The sequence below is a fragment of the Phasianus colchicus genome, chromosome 13 (genome assembly GCF_987193195.1).
Source record: "Phasianus colchicus chromosome 13, bPhaCol1.hap1.1, whole genome shotgun sequence".
In the NCBI taxonomy this organism is placed as follows: Eukaryota; Metazoa; Chordata; class Aves; order Galliformes; family Phasianidae; genus Phasianus; species Phasianus colchicus.
In genome coordinates, this window is record NC_143448.1 from 4,883,342 (window position 1) to 4,905,854 (window position 22,513).

Genomic DNA, 22,513 nt, shown 5'->3' on the forward strand with positions numbered 1-22,513 from the left:
TCAGGTGTCTGAAAGAGCACGAAAATGTCTGCATGCATTCAATAAACAAAATGACTATCTGAACCTTCAGAGACTTATTCTGGCACACAGGGTCTAAATCCCAGTGGCTCTCAATGAGACTCAGACTCTTAAGCGCCTTCATTGCCTCACTGAGAAGGAGTCTAAAGGGCAGATTTTAAAAGCCATTTGCAGCCTTAACTCTAATCTGGCCCTAAGCTACTGGGAAGCTTTGAGGTTTTTATCCATTGCCTCTCCTAAGGTGGGTGGAGAAATGGAGAGGACGGTTGCATAGCTGATGATGAAGACCTGGATGGTGCTCAGATGGCACAGGACTCTGGAGAGCACTTTGGTTATCCAGCACCATGTGGCTGTGCCATGCATCCTGCATGTCCCTGCACTGTCATTCATAAAAACAAATAGCCCAAGTCTTCTTTCACAACATTTCTATGGAAAACTATTTCTTCAAAACATAAATAGTAAACTCTGCATCAAAACAGGCTTTGTTTATTAAAAAACGTTTTTTAGCTTAGGTCACATACTTGATTTTTGCCATGAATAAATGTTTATGCATAAATTATAATGCTCCAAAAACAGGTGGTTATAGGGAATCAAAGCTCACACAGACCATTAATTGCAACGACAGAGCGGGGCAACGCTGACACTCACACACATCATGTTTATTGACAAGGTGCAGCATTTACCAATTTCTACAGTTCTGAAGTTGGAAAGTCTGTATCACATGTGGAGCTGAAGGCTAAGGGTAATATTTCATCACTGAGGTAACTTTCCTAAACCACGAATTTACCTGGCAGTAGATCATCCTAAAATATATCATGTGACAAGCCTCCATCAATGTGCAGTTCTTTCAATCCCCCAGACTGCCATAAGTTATGTGCATTGCACTATGCAGGACGAGGCTAAAAACATTACTGCACTGAAGCATCTCACCTTGCTAAAGTAAACACCTGCCTTGTTTTGACTGAGGCGAAGCAATCCAGCCAGCTCAGAGCAAACCTTGGCCATTCTCCACTCTGCCCAACACTTACAAAACTTCAGTGAGTTTATCCTTCCAACATATTATGGAAATATTAGTATTTGCCGCAATGAAAAATACTTTTTTTGGCATCTTTATTTCCCATCCTTATTCTAAGATAAACACCAACAGCTGACGGTATTCAGGAACGCTGCCATATGTTCCCTTAGAAATGGGATGCTGAAATATGGCTGCTATCCGCCAATTGGCATATTTGCTAATTAGCACAAGATTGCTCAAATGCACTCATTTCTCCCCTGAGGAAGAACCCCTCTGAGGAATTCTTATCTACCAGATAAGAATCGGCATCAGGATCCCCTACTAACAGCTTATCCACTCTCACAGTTTCTGATTTAATGGTTAACGCAAGGAATCAAACAACAATTTGAGGGAGCAAAGTCAAACTGTGTATCTTCCATTGTTATTTTTTCCAGATGAGCAATGCAAACAGCACTCATAGAGTTAATATTTGAATGCCTTTTCTAATAAAACCAGCTTCCAGTTTTTCAGTCTTTTGTGAAAGTTTAATAAAATAAATTTTGAATATCAATGGAGTACATTCTATTTTTCTTGGCATGTCTGTGCCTTGCTGTGTCCTTCTGTTGCAGGAGTCATGCCATAGGGAGAGCACTTTTCCACAGTCCATTGAAGTTGTGCCATAAGGGCTGGAGATGATTTGCTAAAATGCTCCAAAGGTATTCAGATTTCTTTAAAGAAGAAATTCAATTTATGTGCATTTATATTGCAGTGTCTGTCAGGAAGAAAGGTTATAATCACCAGCATATTTTAGATTTACATTTTCTTCTATACATGAGGTAATGGTATTAGAGGTAAACTATGAGGTTTAAAGTTGAATTCGATGTATGGTACTATTTTCATTGCTGCTAAAAGCATGTTTTTGAAGTTCTTGAGGAAAGCATATGTTAGCATATGTTACTGAAATATCAGGAACAGGATGCTGGGTGGCTTAGAGGATAAACCGTTTGTCTTTCTTCTCCGCATTCTTACATAAAGTACGGCTGGGTTTCATGAGCAAAATGAATGGAGGATTCTCAGCTCACAAATTAGTTCACATCGTAAAGCTGTGGCACAGTTTTGTTGAGCAGAGTAGCAGTTAGGCGTGTTCCTGAATTAACGTGAGCTAAACGTGCCTTTCGTCGTATCGCTGAGGAAGGGAAGAAGAGGGCTTCAGGATTTTGTGATAGTGCTTATGTAAGCTTCAGAAGAACAAACAGTCATCAAAAATTAAAAGGAAAGCACGGCACTAGGGGAGGCTCTTCGTCTCATTTTACTCTGAAAATTTACTTCATTTACATTCTCTGTGACTGTATTAAATATTTAGATGTTGATATTTTCACTGAGTAGAAAACATTATCACGATTCTTATCAAGTTGGAATCCTTCTAAGCATATGTTAACGTTATCTGATAATGAAATTGCCACTCTTATCTCATTCAGGATCCCAATAATTATAGTCAAAGTACTTCGGTAGAATATACTGCAGCTGATTTTGGAACTGCAGCTGAATGCCCTCTTTCAAATGAACACTGACGGTTGGTCAGGAGATTTATTTTATAATTTCATTGCTACCCCTGCAGTCTCTGTCAATAAGAAAGCACCACAGCTATCACGATGGTTTTTGCACAGCAAGCTAATTGTATTTTAAGCCAGCTTCCAAATGAATTCCCTATAGCTGTTCAACTTTGCAAACAATCATTTAAGCAGGGTTCTTTGGGGAACAGCGCGTGCACGCGCACATGCATGCATGCTATTTGCTTCATAAATTCCCACAGATAAAAATCCTGTTTCACTTCTCACAGAGTGCTTATTTTTAATACATTATAACTAGATATTGGGCCAGATATGGCAACAACAGATGTTTGCTGAGTACCTGAGTGGCCCTCTATGAGATAGGGCTGCAGCCCTGCAGTGAGCTTCACAGTTTAACACCCTCACACACAACTTTTCTGTGATCAGAAGTACGTGGGGACAAGAACGAAATCTCAAGAGAGGGGTTCTTTCATTTGTGTAATTGTCCATGGTCTGTGTCTAAGCCTAATTCACTGAATACTCTGATCCTCCCCCTTCCCTCATAAACACCTTCTATCAAAACTGATAAAATGTGATACTTCAGGATGCCCTTTCCGGATGTCTTTGTGGGAAGATTACCGTATTAATACCAAAGCTTTGTGAAGTGCAGAAATTCCACTTGGAAGCACAAAGACGCAGGTCCAATATAGGATGTGAACATCACCTGGTGGGGTCTTCCACTGACATGGCTGGACTGTGAAGTTAGCTCAGATTCTCAGCTTGAAGCCCTAAACCAAGCCTTCCTTATGATCATATTCCCACCATCTAAAAAATCCCAACAAACTCATTAACAGGAAAATAGAAATAAGCAGGACGCATTGAGGCTGGCACTGCAGGACTAGTACTGTGGAAAAACACACTAAGGGTACACATTGTACACTGGAGAAAGAATTGCCACAAATAAGGCACCAAGAGCAACTGAACCAGTAGAACCCTATAAAACAGGGTAGAAAACACAGCCATGTTTCTCCCAATACTTTGCGTGGTCTGAGCTTTGAACATCTCAGCACTGTCAGCTTCGGAGGGCTTGTTCTGAACATTTTGCATTTTGCCCCTTTCTAAATGGAAGCAAGAGTTCAGTAGTGCCTTATCATTTATTTAGGATCTGAGAAATTTTTTTTCTCTTGTCCATTCCTACTTTCTAGTTATTTTCCAGAACAGCTCAAGTCTGTTTTTTTCCTTTTGTTTCTTCTCTATAGTGAAACCAGCCATCATTAAGAAGGCCAATAAACTGCACCTACCATAAAAGACTTTCATAAAAATAAAGGATAAATTTCCAAAAGAAATCAAAGTTAAAAATCAATCACCAAATTGTTACCAGATTGCTATTTACATTTCTATTCATTCATCTGAAGGCCATTTGTTTAATGTTAGGAAATTAAAATCTTGCACATGATTTACCTGCTCTAGACTAGCCTGGGAACTCTTCCAGCTTGCACTACATTTCAGTGCAAACAACAGTGGCAGGAGTATTAATTCACAGTAGGTAAAAGCATTCTTATGAGGTTGTATTATGAGGATGATTTTGTGCACTTCCCCCTGTTGTTAACAGTCCCTGGAAGATACTCACCCAAATAAAACTATTCAAAATGAATCCCTCCATTAGAGCAAACTGGGCCTTTGGTGCATGACTCAGTCTCCAGCCAGCTAAGTGCAATACCAGCAGTAGTTAAAAACCAAAGCTCCCCATGTCTCAGCTGTCCATAGCAGTGCTTACTTCTATGTACAGTTTTCTGAGAATGCAATTGCAAAATGGATTTCCACCAGCAGCAAAGCCAACTTAAGGACTTCCCATCGCAACTGAGCTGATTGCTCCCACCCTGAGCAGCAGCTCAGATACAGAACTCATCCATACTTGGTGCTGAGGCTAATGCTGCATCACTGAAAGGATTTAGGTGAAAAAAACAAGCAAGTATTTCACTATCACAGGAAACATATTGTGACCTGAATGTGAAACATGCTGACACCCTGCATGTCTTTGTGACACCGGCAGTGGTGATATCACCAGCTGATGGTCAGCGATGACCAGATGTTCTGCTGAGATCCATGTGGAAGGGGCAGAGCTGGCACACACCAGGTGTATGATAAGATGGTAAGAGGTATGAACACACTTCTGCATAAAGGGGATTCAAAGCAGGAGAGATGGGAAGCTTCAAATGGCCATATAAAAGAAAAAGAGTACAAATGGAAAAGAAAGCTGAGCACAGAAGGGAGGACAGCATATACAGTACAAAGTAATAGATGCCATTTACAAAAACTCCCCTGACCCTTGCTTTTGATTCAGTTTTGAGTAAAATCATACTGTTTTAATTCTCATGCTGTATTCACCTGTAATAAAGTTACAGCCAGAACCATTGTTTTACCAAGTGCTAAATAATGAGTACCAACAGCAGCAATCCCCTAGCAGGATTCTCCACATTCCTTCCAATACGTTGCCTGTAACACTTTTAACACTGCAGAAGTTGGGGCTGATGTTCAGCTGGCAGCTCAGAGATGCTACTGAAATACCAGAATAGAACCAGAGGAGCACGGCCCCAGTATTACATCTGCCTGGGAATTTCCCAATGAGATCGTTTTCATTAGAATACACCAGCTGTTAGAAAAAAAAAAACAACAACATTCTGTGGAAGCATATTGATTTTAAATTAGGAGACCAAACTTTTGAGATGCAGAGGAGGGAATGTGAAATGCTGGGCTCTTGCTCAGTGCCACGTGCAATGCTCAGGTCTCAAGAATAGCCCTCAGCTGCTTTGGATTCAGGAAGAACTCCCCAAGGGCAGCCAGGAGCTCAGCTTCCTGCAGCCACAGGAAGAGACGGGGTGCCTGCAAGCCAAGAGAGCTGAGCAGTCCCATTCATTTTGGGAATGCTGTGTTGATCTTATTTTTTTAAGTTTATTTCCAGCAGGAAATATCAGTATCTCTACATTTAATTCCAGCAAGAAATAAAACCCTTAGCATGTTCTTGTTTCCTCCAGCTGTAGCTACTGAAAAAGAAAACCAACAGGAGATGAGATGTACTATTGGGAACGGAAGTTATCAGAGGCTCAGCAGGCTTGTAAAGGCTGGCTCTGCGTTCAGAGTTCTGGGGATGGGAATTTTGTTCCATTTTTATAGTTTTTCCTATTTCAGTGTCATTAAACTTTTCCCCTTCCTGATACTACCATGAGCTCAGCTAAACAGGCATGGTGATGCCATGTACTGTCACAGCTCACCCCAGAGCAGCCCCGGTGTGGTTTATGCTCACTGCTGGGATTGTGCCCTTTCTGGTGCAGCTGATGTGCTGGGAGCTCCATGCCTCTCCTGCCTCCATCGGTGAATGCTGGCCTGAGTCCTTGATGCACCAGGAGCCCCCATGAGCTGCAGAATAGGTGGGGAGGGCTTAGAGCAAGAGGGGACCAGGGGACAAGTGGGACACTTTCTGCTGCTTGGTCATGGCACTCCTGCCTGTGGGAGCCTGCTGCCATTGCAGAATCCACAGCATGGCACAGCCCTCTTGGTGCTTCAGATGGAGAAGAGCAAAATAAGTGATGGCAATAAATCTCCATGTTCATCTGCTGCCCCAATCTGAAACACTTACATTCCAGTTACTGACAGGCCTACCTGAAATCAAAGCTGCAGGAAAAAAAAATTAGGAGCCTTGAAGAATTTTCCAAAGGCAAATCAATTAAAAGAAAGGTCCATTTGAAATTCAAAATACTCCTGCACACTTGGATTCATTGAAAGATATTACACAAGAAATCACAGCCCCAGTTGGCTCAGTGAGTAACACCAACACTTGTCTGCACTGTATTTCACTGCATCCCCACACATGGTACTTCAAAAAGCATGGTAATGTGCAAAAGCAATTTTGTAAAAGCTTCCATACATCTCCCTTTAAGAACAATTTGGCTAGTATCTGTTGCTAGTCGTGAGCATGCTTTTAGATAATAGATGGATGACTGCAGACCAGCAGGAGAAAAAACAGCGGATAAATACTTGGCAGTTCTCTAACAACTTTCACTGGAGGATCGCAAAGTGATTTACAAATATCAATTAATTAAGCCTCAAAAAGCCCCAGTGAGATAGGTAAGTATCATTACTCTAATTTCACTAATGCGTAAATTGAGACACTGAAAGAATTAGTCTTCCACCCAAGGTCATGCAGCGAGCATCTGGCACAGCCTGAGACAGAAACCAAGAGCACTGTCTTACCTGGCTCTTCACCTACTGGGTCATTACATTTCTCTTGACACTGCTCTTTAAGGTCTCTTATTGCTATGAGCAACGCCCTGCAAACCTGCTGAAGTTCCCTTCTACTTCCAGGAGCACAGGTCAGAGGGACTGCCAGAGCAGGGCTGTGCTGCTGCTGGTAACACATGGGGCCTGCTTGCCTTTCAGCTTCTGGTGCTATAGCCCACTTTTGTGCAGCCCCGGGCCAGTAATGGGGCAAGGACTGGAGACTCAATGCAAACAGAACAGCCCTCAAGGCTGGAAACAGAATTGGTACCCATGGCTTCCAAAATACCGCTCGCTGTTAACACAGCTCAGCTGAGGAAAAGAGCTGCTGGTCAGCTGCACAGAGAGCGCTCCTCAGCCACGGCAGGCCTGCACATAGACACAGGCCTTGCACTGTACAGAATAAAAGGCACAACATTGGTGTCGGTACCACTTGATAACAACATACACTTCAAAAGAGGCACATGTTTCTATTTTAAACCAGCATTTCTTTTTTAAAAAAGAACTTTTGATGCCCAGGGTTACTACTGAGTGCATTACCAGGGATCAGTTTACGAGGATTTAGAGCATTATCTAAAACATCAGAATGGTGTCTAGAAACATACATTTGTGATATGTGATGCATGCTCAACATGCACCAGGACGCAGACCTTACATATAAAATACTTCAGAAAGCTGAGATAAACCCCCAGCAAACAAACATCTCTGAATAGCTCTGCTTACATGTACACATATATTTATATGTGTAGATAACCAACAATGACCCCTCATATGCAAACAGATGAAGGACAGAAAAGTTGGGCATCACTGCCCAATAAATCACCACATTTGTAGGGACCAGTGCGAGAAATGAACACCAAACCTCTGAACTATCCTCACTCAAACAGAAGTGCTAATGTGGCAGTACAGTTGGCTTTTTGGCAGCTGAGCACAGGGAATGCAAAAGCTACTGCTGGCTGAACCACTGGGCTGAGCGTTAACCACCTCCCTCACAGCCCTGCTCTGCCTGGCACTGCTCTCTACAGACATCCACGTACATTTGTTCAGATGTACAAACCTATGTAATCTACATAGGCTTTACAACAGAGGAGATCTCGCCTTGCCTCAGGGTCCCAGATGGGCGACAGGATGTGGATGGAGCACAGCCGGCGCTCCTGCTCCACCAGCCGTGCCCCTGTTTCTGCTCCTCACTGCCAATGCCATGCTCTCACTGCAAGCCCAAGTTGTTGGGCTAGCACAGATGGAAAAAGAGAAACAGAAGAAAGAATTGAAATGCTGATTGACTGTGTAAGAATGCTTTACATTTATCCGTTTGTGTGTCAAGCAATAGTAGTAAAGCTGTTGCTTTTTAAAAGCAATTGGCTATTGTACTAATGTGCAAAAAAAAAGGATATAGGCAGTACCCATTGCTATTGCTATTCTGGTTTGCTCCCAAGGAATTTCAATTTAAACTATTTATTCAAGGTTTCATATTAAATCATACATTAAAATACCATTCCTACACAGAAAATGGATTTATTGCACACAGATGTGCCAAAAGCAAAACATCTGCACATGAAAAATCATCAATGCCACGATATTTTATCTCCTGTATGCAGATAAAGCAGCTAATTGCTTTCTGAAAAAATTCAGGTCAGAAATTTAATGCCCCAAAGTTTTAAGGGTTAAAAAGAAAAGTAGTAATTACAGAATCCTGTATCACTGCCATTTGTACACACCATACTGGGTGTGCGCACATGCCATCAGACCTCAAGTAATGCTTTGTAGATTGATGAAGTCTGACTCAAACAATATGTCACAACAGGAGTCTGACAACCAAAAGCACGCTTAATGTAAACTTGTAAAGTCGTAGGAAGGAATGCCAGAGCTTTAGCCAGTTAATGATTTGAGCAGTAGGCTCTTTTTACTGCTACTGAAATTAAATACGTCGGTAAACCTCTCGTCAGTTACAGATGTCCTTCTGCATCAAAATCATGCACCACTGTTTTGCTTCTTTTACAGAATCAGATGAAACAGAGCTGAATCTTTACTTCTTCCCACCCGGCTGCAGTGAGCAGACAGGCATTGCTGAACAGGAACAGCAAATCCCATTCTTCCCTCTCTAACTCGTTTTGCAGTTTTCTGAGTCAAAACACAAGCCAATCACCTTAGTGAATGACTCCGTTTACTTCTTTTGCTAGAAAGGCTCATAACACCTTGTAATCCGTATGCATTCTTTCCTTGTCTGGCTACTAAACAACAAAGTCATTGAGGACATTTATGAAAATGCATGCAGCTCTTTAGTTTGACGTTAATTTGGAATTTATGTTCCATAGAGCACTATGTACAACACTGCGGTGACACTTGTTTGGTACTTTCTCCACATCCCAAACTGTTAGCAGTAAAGAATTTGAGGAATATAAAGACTGGCTGAGTAGTTTCAAAACAAACAAAAAGAACAGATAAAGGTAAATATACTGAAGTTTGGGGAAAAGTTACTGCTTATATTTAAATAGACACTTAAAGAGCAAGGACATAGGTGGAGGAATTTCATGATCAAATGTAGTTTTAAGTCTTCTTTTCTTTAGAAACGAAGAATCTAAGATGATTTTTTTTCTGCTGCAAGAAGGGATTTTAAAATTAAAAATCATGCTACACTTTATCCTAAGATGTTGTCTTAAATATTTGATGGCAGGTGCCCAACCTACAGCTTACATGACACATCTGATCTTCCCAGATAACAATACCGCCATGCTCATTTTTATTTAATAAATCTTCTGTCAAAAAGGAAAGAAAGAAAGAACCGTCTCTGAGTGAGTATAATTTGAAGGAATAGGCAAATTGTGACACTTGGACAGCTGTTACCATATCTAAACAAAACACCATCCCAAAGCTGCAGCTGTCTGTAGGAAGGATGGATACAAAGGTACTAAAATTTGGTTTATGATCAACGTAGAGAAGAAAATGAATACGAGGTCAATACACCAGATGTATCTGGCCCATAGCACCAGCCTTGAAACCAGCCTCCCTGGACAAATTTCCCTAAGGAATAGTCCACGCCGCCATCAAAGGCAGGGATTAGGAGAGTTGCTTCTTTCCCACTATTTTTATGAAAGGTATCGCATTTCAAGCCAGTCAAGGGAGGGGGCAGGGGGTGGCCTTTCAAATTGGGTCTTGGAGCTGTTTTTGCAACAACTTGAATTATCATCTCTTTAAGTCTACTTTTCCCACATGTCCAAAATCCATGTGGCCAGACTTAGGTAAAAGGGAAAAAAAAAAAAAAAAAAAGAAAAAAGAAAAGGAAAGCCTTCTAAAAGAGCCTCTCACCAGAAACTGCTAATTTGTCAGCTGTATTATCAGAGGCAGTTTCCACATGCCTCTCCAGGCCTTTGAAACTTCATGGTACATCTGTCTCCTTGTAACAACATTTACAGATGCTCTTTTTCTGGCACATGTAAGGTGCCTGGACTTACAGCACCAGCACAGCAAGCTCTGCTTGAAATCCTGCCTGCCCTCTCTGTAAGAGCTCACTTACGATGAAAAATGAATACTTTCCATCCCCCTTATTTTGCAAACCATTAAATATATTAAGAATCGAATGATTGTACGAGTACATTTCATATTAAAAACGTATGGTGAAGGCTCCTATGTTAAGAAGCTGGTTAACAAGCAACATCAATATTATATTGTACATAATTCAATAAAACCAATACCTAAAGAAATCCTGAATTTTGTTTCACTGCATGGAATCATGAACGCCTCGATGATTTCAAATGAGACACTTTGTCAATGCTGCTGCTATCTAACAGTACATGTTTGGCTTGGGAAACAGCTTTTATCGTAGCTGAAATGAGCTAAGAATCTGGAAGAGTAATAAGGACAGACAGGGTCTTGTTTCTGGATCTGTCTGGATGTGCAATGTTCCTTTCAGGACAGTGGGATAAGTGCAGTGCTGCAGGTGAATGGAAGATGGCTCTAATTGGCGGCTTGCTCAGCACTTCATGATCCATACTTTGAAATCACTGACCTAGGCAAATTACATGACTTAAACATACAAACTGCCAATACCATCACTAAGGATGGTACACAGACCTCTCCTTTGATGTCTTCTGAAGCCTTGCTGTGTTCCAGCTTTCCCCTCTTGAAAACTGAAGCCCTTTCCTCTGTGGAACTCTTCCAGCTGGAGGGAAGGGCATGTAAGGAGGTGCTGCCCATGCTCATGATCCACGTGTCATTGTAGGGATTTGTGGATGCACTTCTGAAAACAGTCAAGCAAGCTTTTCCTTTCCTTTCACCCACAATTAGTGCTGCTTATTACACACAAAGCTGGAACACAGCATCTCTGGGTATGTGCATGCAATGTGGTGCAACAGGACTCTTATCCCAGCTCAGGTATTTGGGTGTTAACCATGACTTGAGAACATCCCTTGATTTAGTAGCAGGTGAATGCTCTGTATGGTCACACAAGGACCACAATTGGAGTCGTGTAACTCCAGCCATAGCTCTGTGCTGTAAAAGCTATTTAGCTGCAAACTATGAAAGCTTCTACAGCCTTTCACTTGTTCTTGTTTTATAAACTGAAAAACATCAGCCTTTTGGTCATAAATTGTCACCTGTACATCTACACACATGCAAATATATAAAGAAGAACGGATAAAACACAAGCATGTACGTACATAGGCAGTAAAGACAGATGTCAGTGAGCCGAACTTGAACAGAAACAATCTGTCAAAATAAAACATTTAACAAAGACCTGCAGACTGGCTCCTCCTTTTTAGCCATGTTCAAGAGATCTTTCCCTAGCAGCCCATGACATCTCTTCCTGGCTTATTTCTTCTTTCTTTTTTTCTCCTGCCCGTGTTCTCAGATTTGCCTAAGTCTTGCCAGAGGAAATGTAATGACACTAATTTTATTTAATGTTGTCGATCAGCATTTAAAAAACATTATTCTTTTAAACTTCTCTAGCTCCTATTTCAAGTCTTTTTTATTACATTTCAATCATTTTAGGAAAATGGATGGACGTAAAATGGTGAAAACATAAGAAATCACTACGTTCAGCAGCACAATTAATGCAGTCACCATTGGCAGCTTGGAAGAAGACAATCAACAATCAATGGCTGGAAGGTGACCTGATATCACAGTTTTCTGCCACAGCAATCAATATTGTTCTTACTGCAGACAGGCTACTCCAGATATGTGATGTTTCATCTCAATGGCTTTAATTCTTGTCCAAATCCTTAGTATCATCACACCCAAAGAACCCAGGACTACTTTAAATTACATTAATATCATGCAAAGGTGAAAGAAGTTACTCTTGGAAGAATTTGTCTTTCTGTCCAAACCAAGTACTTTAAAAAGGGGAAAAAAAAAAGCCCTCAATCAAACAAAAAACCCAAACTGAATTTATTTGCATTATGCAAGTTTGCATTATGCTGTTTTCACAATACCAGCCATTTTCAATTTGAAAAGGCAAATTTCCATAGCTTCCTTTGTTCCCGACTGAAACTTCAGTTATTCACTTGTTATTTTTTGCAGCAACAACAAAAGTAGTCCCAAATCAGGTACCATTTGTCTAGGGCATGATTTTTATTTTCTTTTTTTTCCAGAAAATACCATATAATTCTCTTAGAGTTAATATCTGATAAATGAAACTTTATCTATCATCCTTTTTTTTTTTTTCTTCTAGGTAAAGAGATTGGAAAATTATTGTGCAGTTGCGTGGAAGTAGAAAATAATACAAAATATAGATGAGCACTTGGTTTGGGATGTTGTTGACTGGTAATACAGCTCATCTTTGGACCAGTGAAACCAGGAGTGCATTGGGAAGATCCTTTACAAAGACTGTTATTCGATTTTCTCCATTTTCGCAGCACTTGTAACATCTTTTTCATCTCTACACCCAGACCAGATTCTACAGAAGTCGGTGGGTGTCTGTCCATTAGCAAACAAACACAGAACAATGAGTTCCTTCTAAGAGCTCTCTGTTAATTTGAGACAGGCTAAAAAATTCTCTTGCAACTCTGAAAAAAAGTTCCAGTAAACTAATAACCACGTTCATGCCAGGCACAATATTATCCAGATACATCCTGAATAAAAGCATTAAGATAAAATTCTTAGGATAGAATGCATTTGTAAGGAACAGTAACACACTTTAATTAAATGAAATCAAATATTTGAACGGCAGTGCATGACCCCACAATTACTGCTTGAAAACATACTTTTAATTAACTGAACAAATGCATCTTAGTGGATCCTTATGTTGTACAGATTGCGAGACAGTTAGGCACCTCTTCAAAGCTCTGAACATGGGGCGACCCTGCTCACGTGGAGATTTGTCCCCAAGGCTGAGCACTATCGCGTTAGAGGGTCTGAGGGAGCGCCTCATTGCTTCCCTATGCGCACAGTACGTGTGGAACTGCAGACATGTGGCATGAGTTGTGGAATTATTTTCAGATTTGTTTTGTGGTGGCTACGTTTGCAGCAAATACTGAAAATGTTATACTAAATGCTGAAAGCATGCCTATGGGCCCCAGGGATAGACAAGTACATTTTATAATCAAATTACCATATGCTTCTGGCCCTTAATTCAAGAAGTTACACCAGTACACATTTGGATGCTTACACAGGGTACATGCTTAAGGACAGGGCATAAACGCATACTTAAGGATAAGCACATCATGGGCCTTTTTGTATCACCAGAATCTGGGCTACAAAGAGCAAAACAAAAAATTTGGATGAGTGATGTCCTTCGAAGGAGGAAAGCAAATCTCATCCAAGCTAAAGAAAAATGAATAAAAGACATGAAACTTCCAATACTAACCAAATGCCTGTTTCAAATTATGCCGCAGTCCTGCAACAGTGCCTTCAATATCAAAAAGTTTTAGCACAAAAAAAAAAAAAAAAAAAAAAGAAACAGAACAGAAAACAGAATAGAAATATTTACTCTTCATAGTAACATTATTTGTCTTACTGCATTTAAAGTTACAAGTATTAATTGTTATATTCCTTTGGCTCAAGAAAAAAAAAACAACACACATTGCTTTATGCTAGTGAATGATTATAAAATATCTATTGAAAGTGCACAACATTCCTGCTTCTGATTAATATACATTTTTTAATTACAGAGGAGATTCATCAGCAAGCCTTCTTGTTGCTACAGTCTATTAAAGAGCCTCAAAGTTGCTGAGCAATGCACTTTTAACAGCCGATAAGCATATGCAAGACTAAGGCCTGGTTTTAAATGCACAGATGCAAGTTATCAAAGCAACCATTCATTTCATGTCAGTTTTAATATTCTCAACTCGATACACTTTTGATGACTAATGACTTGAATTATATTTTAAAAAGATAGCCTTTGACTCGTGATGCTCAAAGTAAAGGATGGCAACTAGAGGCCATCGTGTTTCAGTCCATCTCAGCCCATCACGAGTCTCGCCATCTCTGATTAAACTCCTTACACGTTTAATGTTGGGCAGATGCTTTAGTAAGGAGCTGGGTCAGGCACCAAACCCACCAAGTATTGTCAAATTTCCTCACGTCCCATTATATAGAAATCAAGGCATAACAATTTTTAATGAACATCAGAGAACTGTGTCAGCATTGTTCTTAGGAGAACTACAGATTTGTTCAGTTTAGATATGTTCTAATTTAAAGATTTCCACAATAGGGAATTAAAAAGACCTGAATTATAATTCCTTTAATGGCAGATCACTCGATAACACTGCCATCTCCAGCAGTTCTATATTAAAATGCATGGTTGTGCAGACAAATACTTTTTGAAGGAAAAGTGTTTAACATTATCTTTTAACTTTGTCTAATTAGCTGAATACTGTGTTTTATTTCACCCTGAAGCTCTTAAAAAGCCGATCTAATTTCACAATGAACACTTAATGCCATTATATTTGGAAATATTTGCATTTGCCAACTCTTGTGCAATCACCATTCATCCCTCTGCACTCATCCCTTGCTTCTCTTTCCTTGGGAATGATTCTCTGCTTTCTGCTTAGATAAGCTCCTTCCATTAAAAAAACCTGTTTTGCTGATTCAAAAAAAAAAAAAAAAAAAAAGCCAAAAAGTTTCTCAGTGGATGATTTTTTCCAAGGGAAGGACGTTTTGCCTCCTCAACCATGTTCTGTCTTTTCTTTACTTAGTAGCTCTTTAGCAACACTACAGTTCAGTTCGAGAGGAGATTCTGCACTCACCACGTGCTGAACAGAATAATCCAGAGCGGGTGTGTTGGAAGGGACCTCTGAAAATCACCCACTCCAACCTCCCACAAGGTCAGCTGGAGCACAGTGCCCAAGACCATGTCCAGTTGAGTTTTGAATATCTCCAAGGACAGAGAACTCCAAATCCTCTCTCTCTGAGCATCCTGTTGCTTTTTTTTTTTTTTTTTTTTTTTGACGATCATTCTGATAAAAATAGGTTTTTCTTATATTAAAAAAGAATTGGCTGTACTTCAGCCCATGCTCCTTGTCTCTTTTTGTTTCATCAGAAACCTCCATGAAGAGTCTGGCCCTTCATTTCTCCCTGTGCCACCAGGTATTTATCCACACATATGAGGTTTCTCCCAAGCCTACTTATCAAGACTAAACAATCTCAGCTCTCTCAGCCTCTCTTTGTGTGACGGATGATCCAATCACTTCATCTTTGGAATATTTTCCTAAATTTGTTCCTGTGTGCCCATGTCTCCTCTCCAGGGCAGCCCAGAACTGGACACAACACTCCACTCCCTACATCCTAGGCTGAGTTGAAGCACTTCCTCTCAAATCCAGCTCCATCAGCAGGCAGGTGACTAACACTAGACACCTCTAACCCCTACCTTAGCAGACGGTACAGCCACTTGATGGAGCTCAGGCAAACGGAGCAGAAGCTGCTCAGTAATGTGAGCAGCCTATCGCTATACCAGCCTATGCCAGCCAGCACTCAGCTGACAGAAGCCAAGCCCACAGGCAGTCTGGTAAGACCTTCCAGACGAGGTCTATCCACAGCTTACCTTGCTAATGGTTCTGAGTAGACTGTCAGAGTAATGGCAAACTTCACCTGATGGTATGCCCTAATTGCTCCAAAACCAGGGAGCTGATTTTGGCAGTACTGGCAGTACTGCTCCACATCTCTGAAAACACAGATGTAATGATGTGCACAACTGGGAATGCCCAAGATGAAATACTAATCTAACTGATCGATCATGACAACTATCAAGCATTTCACAGCTTAGGAGGATAAAAACGTTACATAGTAAAAGGAGACACTGCCTCAACCTTTCTTGGACTGTATTGCTGCACAGGGAGAGCAGCTCCTAAGACTGAGAAAGGGGCCCTTTGGCACCTACCAACAGCTCGAGACATGTCAGCATACATTTTAGACAAACATTTCTTCGAAGCCAGGCAATTGTTGTTTCCTCCATTTTCATTTTCCATTTGCTTGCTCAACCTCTGCAGCCCCTTTGTTGCCTGGTAATAGGTGAGATAGGCAAATATGGGCTCTGGGCTCTGGAACGAAAGGGCCTTTCATGTTGTCGGCACTGCAGAATGAGCAAGTGGTGTAAGCTGCCTTTGCAGTTTACATACTGTAGTGGTCTGCTATAGAAACTATGTAATTTGGTTTGCTTTGTTATTTGATAAATGGCAAGGAAAGCTTTGTAGCATGTTGACTGACTCTACTTGTAAGGTCATAGGCCAGTGCTGGAGTGAGAGGACACAGCCTTCTGCATGGTCCAAGAATGCCTTCAGATTGCCTAGGAGAAATCAGGCTTTATTAGAGCTACAAAGACCCTGTGATGAAGAGCAGCCGCTCCTAATCAGGAGAAAATATTGGAGGAGGCTTTGATAGAAAGGTACCAAGTAATCTTAATGTGTAGCGCAGCACATAATGCACTGTAAAAAAACATAAGTCTTATAAATGATGCTGCTTGCTTAGAAATCCACAGAGAAGCCCACCATGGATTGCCATTTTTTTATAATTCAATCCTATATGCTTTTTCATCCTGGACAGCCAGTTTCAAAAGACCTGTAAAACTGAGTCTTTCAAATGTATTTTCTCAAATACAAATGAGTGAAAGACATGTCCACTTTACCAGACTGCTGCTTGTGACAACACCCATGTAGAAATGAATAAACAGTATGGAGAGGATGCAAGTCAGACTGTTCTCATCAGCTTTTACCTACAGGAGCCATCTGTGACACAATAGCACATGTTTGTTAACAGGAAACGATGCCCAGCAGTGGCCCTGAACAAGGAGGACTTCTGGACCCCAATTAGTGGAAACATGCGGAGATGGAAGAGAAAAGGAATTCAGTCAACAATTGCCATCCCTGCTACATCCTCCCCCTGCTCCTGCTCCTCTAACATGTGTGACGTCACATACCAGGATCCTCCTCTTCGTGGTGTTTCAGCTACCAAAGGAGAGCTTGTATAAGCTATCCACACTGCTAACAATAACAGTATGTGCTGCTGTACTTTATTTATAGTAATTTTTTCCCTCTGGAAATATCAGGCTTACTATATTTCAAGGCTCTATATTTCAAATGCGCAGGTACACTTGTCTTACTGAGAAATCGCTGACAGAAGCAAGGACCTGCTCCTGAAGATTGTCTTTGGACATATCAAGTGAATGGAAGCAGCATAAGAGAAATATGGCTCTCCACTGTGGAGTACACATGGCAAAAATTCATTATATTCAACACATCCTGATATACAATTAACACCCTGAAATGAGTACAGGTTATTGGCTTGCACCATCATCCCAAGCGGTGCAAACCCAGACTTGCTCCGTAAAGAAGGTGTGGGAAATTTCCAGATACAGTGAAGGTACTGGAAGCCCCAGCCCTGCAGATCCAGCCAGCTGGGAGATGCTGGCCACATGCAGCTCCAGCTCCAGACGTGGACTCAGCACTTGAGATGAATCTATTGCCAAATGACTGATGTGTTACAGAGGAATAAAATCAGTGTGTGGGAAGACTAGACGTTAAAGCTGGAATTTACACCCATTTTCAAGTAGACACAAAGCAGGTGACATTCAAACTGAAATAACTCCTCTGAATTATTCTGCTTGTTTCTTATTTATTTCACCGTATTCAAAAGTTAGTTCCATTTCCTGAGTGAGGGAGAAGCACTAAGAGGAAATACCTTGCTAGTCATTTGGTCAGAACTCGATTACAGACAGTCTTGCAAAAAAATTCTCTTCTGCATTACTTTTAAAACCAAAACAAGGACTGAATAAGCCTAGGGAAACTCACCTGGAAGCAAGATGTTACAAAGGGGGCAATGAAGTTTGACAGGCAAGGGATGAGACTTAATTAAAGCTAGAGAGGGGAAGAAGAGGAGAAATTAAATGCTATTTGGGAACACACAAAACATAAATAACTCAAAATATGAAATATTCATTATTTGTAGCTGTGAGAGGTTGCTTGGGAATATTTTATTGCTCTTCCTCTGTCCCCAGTGTTTTTTTCTGGGAAGGGAAAAAAAGTGGAATACTTCAAAGGAAGTGGAAAGCAGGATAACTGGGGGTTAATTCTTGTACTTTCTGGTCTTTCTTTCATTCTCTAACTCATTCCATCTGAGCCTTGGAACTTGCTCTAGTTGAAAAGCCAAAGCATGTACATTTGGAAGTAATGGGACTATTCTCACTCCAAGTGATGGCTAACTGTCATTATTAGGGCTCTGGATCTGGGCAGTGCAGGGCTCTTATCTGGCCTTGAAAACTTCCCTGTTCCGGGCAGCAGGAGGTGAGGTATTACCATTAGGAGGTGAGGATGTATCCTTCTCCCTCTCCAGGGGCTGGGCTGCTCACATCAGAGCTGCAGCTGCAATGTGCTTTGAAAAGGTGCAGTATATATGCATATAAGTGCTCCTTTAGTTACTATGGAAGAGGGATTCAGCCTATTCCTAGCCTCTTTGAGGTGTCAAGCTTACTGAATTATTGAGCTTTTCTGCTCCTTTGAGCATGCTTTCAAAATAGGTACTATCTAGTCTTCAAGTATATGGATTCTCTATATTGAGCAACAGTCCTTGCAGTATCTGAGTTCTGCTGATTAAGACACCACTATCATCTCTTTAATCATTACCATAAAAATCACAAACTTTCTGAAAAAAATAAATTATTTCTAGATTTTATTCCTTTTTCTCTGATGATAACTTTGTCACATCTTTTGTACATTTTTTTTTTTTTTTTCCAAGAGAACCAGGCAAGCCTCACATTTCTGTCTGCATTTTTTAAAGGAAATCTTTAAGCCGGGGTCCAAAAAAAGTACCAGTTATCACAACACAGAGATGACCAAGCCTTTATCCTCAAAGTACATTACAAATGTTCTGTCTCCACTGCAATATCCACCTCAGCAAACAGTACTACTTCCATGTTGTGGGGAAGGGTTAAAGCCATGGAGGGACGTGGGTACTGCTGAGCAGTGCAGTGTCTGACTCCTCCTGACTGTATGAGCCCAACAATGCTCTGCAGAGCTGAGCCCAGTGCAAATTCAAACCTCAAGTCATCGTGCTGCTGTGTAACTTCACACAGATATATTTGCTGAAGTGTTTAACATATCTCTTCTATTAAATACTGTAATTATTACTGCCAACCTGCTTATTCACTAAAAACAACCCTTCTTTAAAGCTCTTTTTCCCTTGAGAACACCAAACACACTTATGTGACCAACACTTCAAGTTAGATAAAGAACTGCAAATGCCTGCTTTCCAAGGAAAATGCCGCACAGACCTAGAGCAATGAGGGAGCTACATTAACAAAACAAGGACAAAAGAGAACAGCTTCAAGCAACACTGGTTTGACAAAACATATTCAAGAGACCCCATCCCCCCTTGAGCTTCCTCAGGAATTCCAAAATTCATTTGAAAAAGACAGTTCTCCTTATTACACTCAAAACAAGCTAATAGTTTTGGTAAGGGCTGCTGTGCCAGGAAGGTCTCCAGCCAAAGATCAGAGGAATTAGGTGGTGCTCACAGCTTCAGGAAGAAGAAAAGATAGACCTAAAGATATTGAGGGAGAACAAATTTATGAATGTAGCTTGCCAGGAAAGTAAGAGCAGTGGCAATGTCAGGGCTGCAGAGCCAGAAAAGCACATTTAAGCACAGAGTGGGCCAAGCACCAACAACCATGGACAAACGGAGGCCTTCAGATATTCACTCAGGTTCCAAAACAAATCAACTCCAGTCCTAAGGGAAGAAAAGTACTCCTCACTCCACAAGGCTACTTACAGGTCACATCAGGGAAGCTCCTCTGCCAGCACCCGTCGTGCAGTGTGGCTGCCTGCTGCCATGGCCAGGAACAGGAGTCGTCTTGGTGAGGGCCGCAGCCCTGGCCTTTTCTCCAACAGCAAAACCAAAGCTTTCCTTCTGCAGCCCAAAGGAAGGGCAGTGAGTGGCATGTTCCTGCTGGGAGTGGTTTGTGCCATATGATGGCAAGGTTTGTTGCACAGCAAGCATCTCTAAGCCAGGCAGTGTGGGCCACAGCCTGGTGTTCAAACCAGAAAATAACTTGAGAAGATAAGTAAGGAATTAGTTCTGGATTAAGGTAGTATGTGAATTTAATTTGCTGTGATGCTGCAAAGCAACTGAAGTAAGCTCAGCCAGGCAAAAAGTGCATTTCCAGTGCCTGGGCCCTGGCTGAGGTGGCGTGAGGTGACGGGTGCCTGCACCCTGTGACGCTCACCTCTGCCTCTGGCTGCTCCTCGTCGCTCTGTCAAAGCCATTGATGTAAGAAAATACTAAGTGATTACTTTAAACCAGATAATCCTGACAAAATACAACGGAGGAGCATGCACAGTTGTGCCAGGAGGCATGGCAGACAGCAGCCTTCAGGAAGGTGAGGATCCATGCTGGGGCAGTCCCTGAACCTCCGTCCCCACTCAGCGCAGGCAGGGCGGTGTGGCTGACTGCTCTGCTGTGCCTGAGTATCACAGCTTGGCTCCTCTTGTCCCTGTCCAGTTCTACACTTGTTGGTATACCCATCAGTGAAGCTGGCCACATAAGTACCTTTAAATGATCCTTTGAAACACAGATAAACAACCTTTGCAGGAAAAAAAAATAGGGTAATATAAGACAGAACATGAATGCTGTTTGTGTTATTTTGTATGTAGAACACTAGGCTGGTATTGAACAATTATGCAAACTTTCTGAGAGAACTGGCCATAAACTAGTTCTTTTACCAGGTGTCAATACCACAGCCAAATAAAATCTTTACACATTATATTGATCTGTATCTATCACATCTTGATCAAAGCTTCCTGCCTTCTGTTAAGGTATTAATGATTTTCTAAGCAAAATCAAACATGGCTACTTCAACTGTCTGAGCAAGTTAGATGAAGCCTCTTTAATTGCTGACTTTGATGCATCTTTTCTTGCATACCAATTTCAGCTAGGAAAGACAGCGAGCAAGCATTAAATTATCAAAAAGGCGGTAGCAGGGCCATCTTGCTAAAAGCATCTCACCCATTCTTGCCTAAGTCTCAGTTTTAGGAACCACCTTCTTGCTCTGTGTTCAGATAGCCACAGATCAAGAGGGCTTGCCTCACAACTGATTCTTTGAGGTCCCAATAAATAATAAGATCCCACTGATAGCTGCAATATCGCTAACAAGAGATTACCTGCTGCTATCTGGCAATTTGTTAGACAAAGGTTTGGATAAACAGTGGAGAAACACCAGCTATAAAGTTAGGGAATACTCAGAACAGAAAAATCTGTACTTGGAGTAAATCTGGAATGAGAGGGTTTGTTCCTGGAGGAAATTCCATAAAATACCAAATTAAGAAACATTAGTTGGGTTCTTAAATTACATGAAGTAAATAAGACACATCAGTAGCTTCAAGTACTCTTCTGTAATCAAATATTCTGTATTTAAAACCTGAAATTTGGCAAGGGATTTATTCCTTCTGCAGATCTGTTTTGTACACATTTTTTTAATTTTTAATAAAAGATAAGTTGCTTCATATTGTAGTAGAACACAATTATTTTACTGTGGCATGTTCTAGCCTGTGCCTAAACATGTTTTATTTCACTAAACATGTTTGTTGTTGTTCACTTTGTAGAACACATCGTAAGTGCTCTTGGAAATTCCTTCTCCAATTTTACAACGTGATTTGCAAATTTTATCTCTGACATGTTTGCTTAATTTCTGGACGACTGCCATTGTGTGCACAAGTGTAAGCCTCATATTTTGAAGTACTGTGCCCCTTAACCATGAATATTTCCTATTGCTTTCAACAGTCATTCAGGCTAGGATATAAAGGTCCTGTGCACTGTGCAGGACAGGACCATTGCGTCATATGTGCATCTCAACTGAACTTAGCTGAACACCTAAGCTATCACCTGATTCTCATAAATTCTGCTTGTGAACTTTGTGTGCCAGTGTTTGCACGCATGAAGTCTTTCCCCAGAAAAGAATAAACTCAAGAAGAATGACTTTCAATTCCAGTGGGAGAGCACAGTGCTCAGAACATCCACTTCTTCATGTGGCAGATATTCTCAAGTTACTTTTCTTCTTTTCTAGTGCATTCCTGAGCCATGACATTTCAAACCTGCATCACAAACTATACGAACTGCTCTTTGTGTGGATGACTAAGAGTTTGTTCATCTACAAACTGAAGTTTTTCCTTAGACTAATTTAATGGAAAAGGATGTGCATGGGTTATTGTTTCAGTAAACACGAGTACGTTTGGAGAAGTTCAAATGCACATACAATTAA

The 22,513-nt window shown here is 41.0% G+C and overlaps 1 protein-coding gene across 5 annotated transcripts in view; it reads right to left on the bottom strand.

Annotated features, from left to right (window-relative positions):
* The window catches only part of LOC116243920 (uncharacterized), a 199,657-nt gene extending 178,777 nt beyond the window's left edge, over window positions 1-20,880 (bottom strand). For all 5 annotated transcript variants that reach the window (XR_016470876.1, XR_016470874.1, XR_016470875.1 and 2 more), the window contains exon 1: window positions 20,029-20,880. The gene's annotated coding sequence lies outside the window, so the exon portion shown is untranslated. The remainder of the gene's footprint in view (window positions 1-20,028) is intronic.
* Window positions 20,881-22,513: the final 1,633 nt, after the last annotated feature.